Source organism: Mesoplodon densirostris, chromosome 13 (genome assembly GCF_025265405.1).
Source record: "Mesoplodon densirostris isolate mMesDen1 chromosome 13, mMesDen1 primary haplotype, whole genome shotgun sequence".
NCBI classification, from domain to species: Eukaryota; Metazoa; Chordata; class Mammalia; order Artiodactyla; family Ziphiidae; genus Mesoplodon; species Mesoplodon densirostris.
The window spans coordinates 50,431,705-50,440,675 of NC_082673.1; positions in this window are offsets into that span (position 1 = coordinate 50,431,705).

Here is an 8,971-nt window from a genome sequence, read left to right on the forward strand (position 1 = left end):
GCAATATATGTTTTTTTATTGACATTTCAATTTTGTTTTGCAGCATGCTAAAGCTACAAGAAAACAAATGACTGAAAGTTAAAACTGGGTCAATCCAGGCTAAAGTTAAGTTTCAGGAGTGTTTGGGAAGACCTTATTTTTGTTGAATGGGTTGACTGCTGGACCCTCTAGGATCCAGAAACATTCAATCAAGATCTGGATGTTGAACTTTATTTGGTAGGATGTAAGAACAGGGATAGGAGATCCTCACAAAACAAGTCCAGAATTTAGACTTTCTTTTCACTAACTCTATGTTTTCATTTATTGTTTTGTGGTCAGTGAAGGAAACCCAAAATCATTTAAACATTTTGCTTTTTAGTATATAATATTTTACTTTAGTGAGTTAATTACAATTTTGCTTAATTGTCTTGTTTCTTATTTCATGACCAATTCATCCCAGATGCTATAAGTTGCTCTTCACAACTTTGTTTACCTTGATTTCTCCTATTTTCTCCTGTACCTAGTGCCAGGCATGATGCCTACTAGGTACTCTAACTTTTTTTTTAAACATCTTTATTGGAGTATAATTGCTTTACAATGGTGTGTTAGTTTCTGCTTTATAACAGAGTGAATCAGTTATACATATACACATGTTCCCCTATCTCTTCCCTTTTGCATCTCCCTCCCTCCCACCCTCACTATCCCACCCATCTAGGTGGTCACAAAGCACCAAGCTGATATCCCTGTGCTATGCGGCTGCTTCCCACTAGCTGCCTATTCTACGTTTGGTAGTGTATATATGTCCATGCCACTCTCTCACTTTGTCACAGCCTACCCTTCCCCCTCCCCACATTCTCAAGTCCATTCTCTAGTAGGTCTGTGCCTCCATTCCCGTCTTACCCATAGATTCTTCATGACCTTTTTTTTTTCTTAGATTCCATATATATGTATTAGTATATGGTATTTGTTTTTCTCTTTCTGACTTACTTCACTCTGTATGACAGACTCTAGGTCCATCCACCTCACTACAAATAACTCAATTTCATTTCTTTTTATGGCTAAGTAATATTCCATTGTATATATGTGCCATATCTTCTTTATCCATTCATCCGATGATGGACACTTATGTTGCTTCCATCTCCTGGCTATTGTGAATAGAGCTGCAATGAACATTTTGGTACATGACTCTTTTTGAATTATGGTTTTCTCAGGGTATATGCCCAGTAGTGGGATTGCTGGGTCATATGGTAGTTCTATTTGTAGTTTTTTAAGGAACCTCCATACTGTTCTCCATAGTGGCTCTATCAATTTACATTCCCACCAGCAGTGCAGGAGTGTTCCCTTTTCTCACACCCTCTCCGGCATTTATTGTTCCTAGAGTTTTTGATGATGGCCATTCTGACCGGTGTGAGATGATATCTCATTGTACTTTTGATTTGCATTTCTCTAATGATTAATGATGTTGAGCATTCTTTCATGTGTTTGTTGGCAATCTGTATATCTTCTTTGGAGAAATGTCTATTTAGGTCTTCTGCCCATTTTTGGATTGGGTTGTTGTTTTTCTGTTATTGAGCTGCATGAGCCACATGTAAATTTTGGAGATTAATCCTTTGTCAGTTGCTTCATTTGCAAATATATTCTCCCATTCTGAGGGTTGTCTTTTGGTCTTGTTTATGGTTTCCTTTGCTGTGCAAAAGCTTTGAAGTTTCATTAGGTCCCATTTATTTCTATTTGTTTTTATCTCCATTCCTCTAGGAGGTGGGTCAAAAAGAATCTTGCTGTGCTATATGTCAAAGAATATTCTGCCTATGTTTTCCTGTAAGAGTTTTACAGTGTCTGGCCTTACATTTAGGTCTTTAATCCATTTTGAGTTTATTTTTGTGCATGGTGTTAAGGAGTGTTCTAATTTCATTCTTTTACATGTAGCTGTCCAGTTTTCCCAGCACCACTTATTGAAGAGGCTGTCTTTTCTCCACTGTATACTCTTGCCACCTTTATCAAAGATAAGGTGACCATATGTGGGTAGGTTTATGTCTGGGATTTCTATCCTGTTCCATTGATCTATATTTCTGTTTCTGTGCCAGAACCATACTGTCTTGTTTACTGTAGCTTTGTAGTATAGTCTGAACTTAGAGAGCCTGATTCCTCCAGCTCTGTTTTTCTTTCTCAAGATTGCTTTGGCTATACGGTGTCTTTCCTGTTTCCATACAAATTGTGAAATTTTTTGTTCTACTTCTATGAAAAATGCCAGTGGTTGTTTGATAGGGATTGCACTGAATCTGTAGGTTGCTTTGGGTAGTGGAGTCATTTTCACAATGTTGATTCTTCCAATCCAAGACCATGGTATATCTCTCCATCTATTTGTATCATCTTTAATTTCTTTCATCAATGCCTTATAATTTTCTGCATACAGGTCTTTTGTCTCCTTAGGTAGGTTTATTCCTAGATATTTTATTCTTTTTGTTGCAATGGTAAATAGGAGTGTTTTCTTAATTTCACTTTCAAATTTTTCATCATTAGTGTATAGGAGTGCAAGAGATTTCTGTGCATTAATTTTGTATCCTGCTACTTTACCAAATTCATTGATTGGCTCTAGTAGTTTTCTGGTAGCATCTTTAGGATTCTCTATGTATAGTGTCATGTCATCTGCAAACAGTGACAGCTTTACTTCTTCTTTTCTGATTTGGATTCCTTTTATTTCTTTTTCTTCTCTGATTGGTATAGCTAAAACTTCTGAAACTATGTTGAATAAGAGTGGTGAGAGTGGGTAACCTTGTCTTGTTCCTGATCTTAGCAGAAATGGTTTCAGTATTTCACCATTGAGAACGATGTTGGCTGTGGGTTTGTCATATATGGCCTTTATTCTGTTGAGGAAAATTCCCTCTATGCCTACTTTCTGCAGGGTTTTTATCATAAATCCGAGTTGAATTTTGTTGAAAGCTTTCTCTGTATCTATTGAGATGATCATTTGGTTTTTCTCCTTCAATTTGTTAATATGGTGTATCACGTTGATTGATTTGCATATATTGAAGCATCCTTGCATTCCTGGAATAAACCCCAATTGATCATGGTGTATGATCCTTTTAATGTGCTGTTGGATTCTGTTTGCTAGTATTTTGTTGAGGATTTTTGCATCTATCTTCATCGGTGATATTGGCCTGTAGTTTTCTTCTTGGTGACATCTTTGTCTGGTTTTGGTATCAGGGTGATGGTGACCTTGTAAAATGACTTTGTGAGTGTTCCTCCCTCTGCTATATTTTGGAAGATTTTGAGAAGGATAGGTGTTAGCTCTTCTCTAGATGTTTGATAGAATTCACGTGTGAAGCCATCTGGCCCTGGACTTTTCTTTGTTGAAAGATTTTTAATCACAAGTTCAATTTCAGTGCTTGTGATTGGTATGTTCATATTTTCTATTTCTTCCTGATTCAGTCTCAGCAGGTTGTGCATTTCTAAGAATTTGTCCATTTCTTCCAGGTTGTCCATTTTATTGGCATAGAGTTGCTTGTAGTAATCTCTCATGATCTTTTGTATTTCTGCAGTGTCAGTTGTTACTTCTCCTTTTTCATTTCTAATTCTATTGATTTGAGTCTTCTCCGTTTTTTTCTTGGTGAGTCTGGATAATGGATAATCAATTTTGTTTATCTTCTCAAAGAACCAGCTTTTAGTTTTATTGATCTTTGCTATCGTTTCCTTCATTTCTTTTTCATTTATTTCTGATCTGATCTATATGATTTCTTTCCTTCTGCTAACTTTGGGTTTTTTTGTTTTTTGTTTTTTGTTTTTGTTCTTCTATCTCTAATTGCTTTAGGTGCAAGGTTAGGTTGTTTATTCAAGATGTTTCCTGTTTCTTAAGGTAAGATTGTATTGTTATAAACTTCCCTCTTAGAACTGCTTTTCCTGCATCCCATAGGTTTTGGTTCATCGTGTCTCCATTGTCACTTGTTTCTAGGTATTTTTTGATTTCCTCTTCGATTTCTTCAGTGATCACTTTGTTATTAAGTAGTGTATTGTTTAGCCTCCATGTGTTTGTATTTTTTACAGCTCTTTTCCTGTAATTGATATCTAGTCTCATAGCTTTGTGGTCGGCCAAGATACTTGATACAATTTCAGTTTTCTTAAGCTTACCAAGGCTTGATTTTTGACCCAAGTTATGATGTATCCTGGTGAATGTTCCATGAGCACTTCAGAAAAATATGTATTCTGTTGTTTTTGCATGGAATGTCCTATAAATAACAATTAAGTTCATCTTGTTTAATGTATCATTTAAAGCTTGTGTTTCCTTATTTATTTTCATTTTGGATGATCTGTCCATTGGTGAAAGTGGGGTGTTAATATCCCTTACTATGAATGTGTTACTGTTGATTTCCCCTTTTATGGCTGTTAGTATTTGCCTTATGTATTGAGGTGCTCCTATGTTGGGTGCATAAATATTTACAATTGTTATATCTTCTTCTTGGATAGATCCCTTGATCGTTATGTAGTGTCTTTCTTTGTCTCTTGTAATAGCCTTTATTTTAAAGTCTCTTTTGTCTGATATGATAATTGCTACTCCAGCTTTCTTTTGATTTCCACTTGAATGGAATATCTTTTTCCATCCCCTCACTTTCTGTCTGTCAGTGTCCCTCGGTCTGAAGTGGGTCTCTTGTAGATAGCATATATATGGGTTTTGCTTTTGTATCCATTGAGCCACTCTGTGTCTTTTGGTGGAAGAATTTAATCCATTTACATTTAAGGTAATTATCAACATGTATGTTCCTATTCCCATTTTCTTAATTGTGTTGGGTTTGTTATTGTAGGTCTTTTCCTTCTCTTGTGTTTCTTGCCTAGAGAATTTCCTTTAGCATTTGTTGTAAAGCTGGTTTGGTGGTGATGAACTCTCTCAGCTTTTGCTTGTCTGTAAAGGGTTTAATTTCTTCATCAAATCTGAATGATATCCTTGTTGGGTAGAGTAATCTTGGTTGTAGGTTTTTCTCCTTCATCACTTTAAATATGTCCTGCCACTTCCTTCTGGCTTGTAGAGTTTCTGCTGAAAGCTCAGCTGTTAACCTTATGGGAATTCCCTTGTGTGTTATTTGTTGTTTCTCCCTTGCTGCTTTTAATGTGTTTTCTTTTATTTAATTTTTGATAGTTTGATTAATATGTGTCTTTGCGTGTTTCTCCTTGGATTTATCCTGTATGGGACTCTCTGTGCTTGCTGGACTTGATTAACTATTTCCTTTCCAATATAAGGGAAGTTTTCAACTATAATCTCTTCAAATATTTTCTCAGTCCATTTCTTTTTCTCTTCTTCTTCCTGGACCCCTATAATTCGAATGTTGGTGCATTTAATGTTGTCCCAGAGGTCTCTGAGACTGTCCTCATTTATTTTCATTCTTTTTTCTTTATTCTGCTCTGCAGTAATTATTTCCAATAGTTTATCTTCCAGTTCACTTATCCATTCTTCTGCCTCAGTTATTCTGCTATTGATCCCTTTTAGAATATTTTTAGTTTCATTTATTGTGTTGTTCATCATTGCTTGTTTCCTCTGTAGTTCTTCTAGGTCCTTCTTAAGTGTTTCTTGCAGTTTCTGTATTCTATTTCCAAGATTTTGGATCATCTTTACTATCATTATTCTGAATTCTTTTTCAGGTAGACTGCTTATTTCCTCTTTATTTGTTAGGTCTGTTGAGTTTTTACCTTGCTCCTTAATCTGCTGTGTGTTTTTCTGTCTTCTCATTTTGCTTATCTTACTGTGTTTGGGGTCTTCTTTTTGCAGGCTGCAGGTTCGTAGTTCCCGTTTTTTTGGTGTCTGTCTCCAGTCCCTAAGTTTGGTTCAGTGGGTTGTGTAGGCTTCCTGGTGGAGGGGACTAGTGCCTGTGTTCTGGTGGATGAGGCTGGATCTTGCCTTTCTGGTTGGTAGGTCCATGTCTGGTGGTGTGTTTTGGGGTGTCTGAGGCCTTATTATGATTTTATGCAGCCTCTGTGCTAATGGATGGGGCTCTGTTCCTGTGTTGATAGTTGTTTGGCATAAGGTGTACAGCACTGTAGTTTGCTGGTCATTGAGTGAAGCTGGGTCTTCACCAGAGATAGAGATCTCTGGGAAATTTTCACCATTTGGTATTACATGGAGCTGGGAGGTGTCTTTTGGTCCAGTGTTCTGAAGTTGGCTCTCCCACCTCAGAGGCACAACACTGACTCCTGGCTGGAGCATCAAGAGCCTTTCATCCTCAGGGCTCAGAATAAAGGAGAAAAAGTAGAAAGAAATAAAGAAAGAGTATAAAATAAAATAAATTAAGATAAAATTAAAGTTACTACAATAAAAAAAAGAATTATTTTAAAAAAATTAAGTAAAAAAAAAAAAAAAAAAGGATGGACAGAACCCTACGACAAGTGGTGAAGGCACAGCTATACAGACAAAATCTCACACAGAAGCATACACATACACACTCACAAAAAGAGAAAAGGGAATAAAATAATCTATCTTGCTCCCAAAGTCCACCTCCTCAATTTGGGATGATTCGTTGTCTATTCAGGTATTCCACAGATGCAGGGTACATCAAGTTGATTGTGGAGATTTAATCTGCTGCTCCTCAGGCTGCTGGGAGAAATATCCCTTTCTCTTCTTTGTTTGCACAGCTCCCTGCATTCAGCTTTGGATTTGGCCCCGCCTCTATGTGTAGGTCTCTGGACAGGACTGTTCTTCGCTCATACAGGATGGGGTTAAAGGACCCACTGATTCAGGGGCTCTGGCTTGCTTAGGCCAGGGGGAGGGAGGGGTACGGAGTGCGGGGTGAGCCTGCGGCAGCAGAGGCCGGCGTGACTTTGCACCACCTTGAGGCACGCCGTGCATTCTCCCGAGGCAGTTGTCGCTGGATCACGGGACCCTGTCAGTGGCGGGCTGCACAGGCTCCTGGGAGGGGTGGTGTGGATAGTGACCTGTACTTGCACACAGGCTTCTTGGTGGCGGCAGCAGCAGCCTTAGTGTCTCATGCCCGTCTCTGGGGTCTGTGCTGTTAGCCACGGTTCACGCCCGTCTCTGGAGCTCCTTTAAGCAGCAGTTTTAATACCCTGTCCTCACGCACCAGGAAACAAAGAGGGAAGAAAAAGTCTTTTGTCTCTTTGGCAGGTCCAGACTTTCCCTCAGACTCCCTCCTGGCTAGCTATGGTGCATTAACCCCTTCAGGTTATGTCCACGCCACCAACCCCAGTCCTCTCCCTGCATCCGACCGCAGCCCGAGCCTCAGCTCCCAGCCCCCAGCCCCCGCCTGCCCTGGTGGGTGAGCAGATACGCCTCTCGGGCTGGTTAATACTGGTTGGCACCGATCCTCTGTGTGGGAATCTCTCCTCTTTGCCCTCTGCACCCCTGTTGCTGTGCTCTCCTCTGCGGCTCCGAAGCTTCCCAGCTTCCCCCCTCCACCACCCGCAGTCTCCACCTGCGAAGGGGCTTCCTAGTGTGTGGAAACCTTTCCTCCTTCACAGCTCCCTCCCACTGGTGCAGGTCCCATCCCTATTCTTTTGTTTCTGTTGTTTATTTTTTCTTTTGCTCTACCCAGGTACGTGGGAGTTTCTTGACTTTTGGGAGGTTTGAGGTCTTCTGCCAGTGTTCAGTGTTTTTTCTATAGGAGCACTTCCACGTGTAGAGGTATTTCTGATGTATCTGTGGGGAGGAAGGTGATCTCCGTGTCTTACTCTTCCACCATCTTCTTACTCTTCCTGATACTCTATCTATTTTTTTTTTTTTTTTGTGGTACATGGGCGTCTCACTGTTGTGGCCTCTCCCATTGCAGAGCACAGGCTCCAGACGCCCAGGCTCAGTGGCCATGGCTCACGGGCTCGGCCGCTCCACCGCATGTGGGATCTTCCCAGTCCGGGGCACAAACCCGTGTCCCCTGAATCGGCAGGCAGACTCCCAACCACTGCACCACCAGGGAAGCCCGGTACTCTATCTTTTTGATGACCTATAGTTGCTATGTTTCACACAGAGACAACTCACACATAAACATTACTATAAACAGAAACATGGATTGCACACTACAGATTTTGATCTGTGTGTTTTTCCTTTAATTTTATTAATATTGGAAAATAAAAGTAATGGATGTTTTTGATTTGACGGTTCTACTGACTACTTGTGCTGTAAGCGTTTTAGAGTTGCACTGTTCAAAACAGTAGCACTAGCCACATGTGGCTATACAAATTTAAATTTAATTAAAAGTAAATGAAATTTAAAATTCATTTTTTCCAATACCCTTGCCACATTTCTTATGCTCAATACCTACATGTGACTATTAGCTACTGTATTGAAGAATGCAGATTATAGAAGATTTTCCATATTGTAGAAACTTCTTTTGGACAATGTTGCCTTAGAATGCTCACTTTGAAGAGCACGCCAAGTAGACTATTGCAGAATGACAAAAAATTCCTTCCTTTTTGATTTCATATTGCTTGAGGAAATTTCTGCTACTTCAGACATGCAATATAGGCACAACCATTCCTGGCACTAAGTGGGTCAAAATGACCTTAAATTGACTGCCACCAAAACCACAGAGTAAGATTAAAATGCCAGGAGCTATATCTGTCAAAGGACTTGTAGTGGCTCCCTTGGTTCTTTTCCTAACAGTTTCACTAATGCACCAATGTTTTTATAGATTGGCCTGGCCTATTTCTTTCTTTCTTTGTTTCTTTTTTTTTTTTTTTTTTGCGGTACGCGGGCCTCTCACTGTTGTGGCCTCCCCCGTTGCCGAGCACGGGCTCTGGACGCGCAGGCCTAGCGGCCATGGATCACGGGCCTAGCCGCTCCGTAGCAAGTGGGATCTTCCCAGACTGGGGCACGAACCTGTGTCCCCTGCATCGGCAGGTGGACTCTCAACAACTGAGCCACCAGGGAAGCCCCTGGCCTGGCCTATTTCTATAAGAGATTACTGTCGGACAATGGAGAATGTCATACATATAGCATGTTTTCTGGGTATTCTGTCCTCAAACACAAACAAAAATCACTGGGAATATTGAGAGTAGA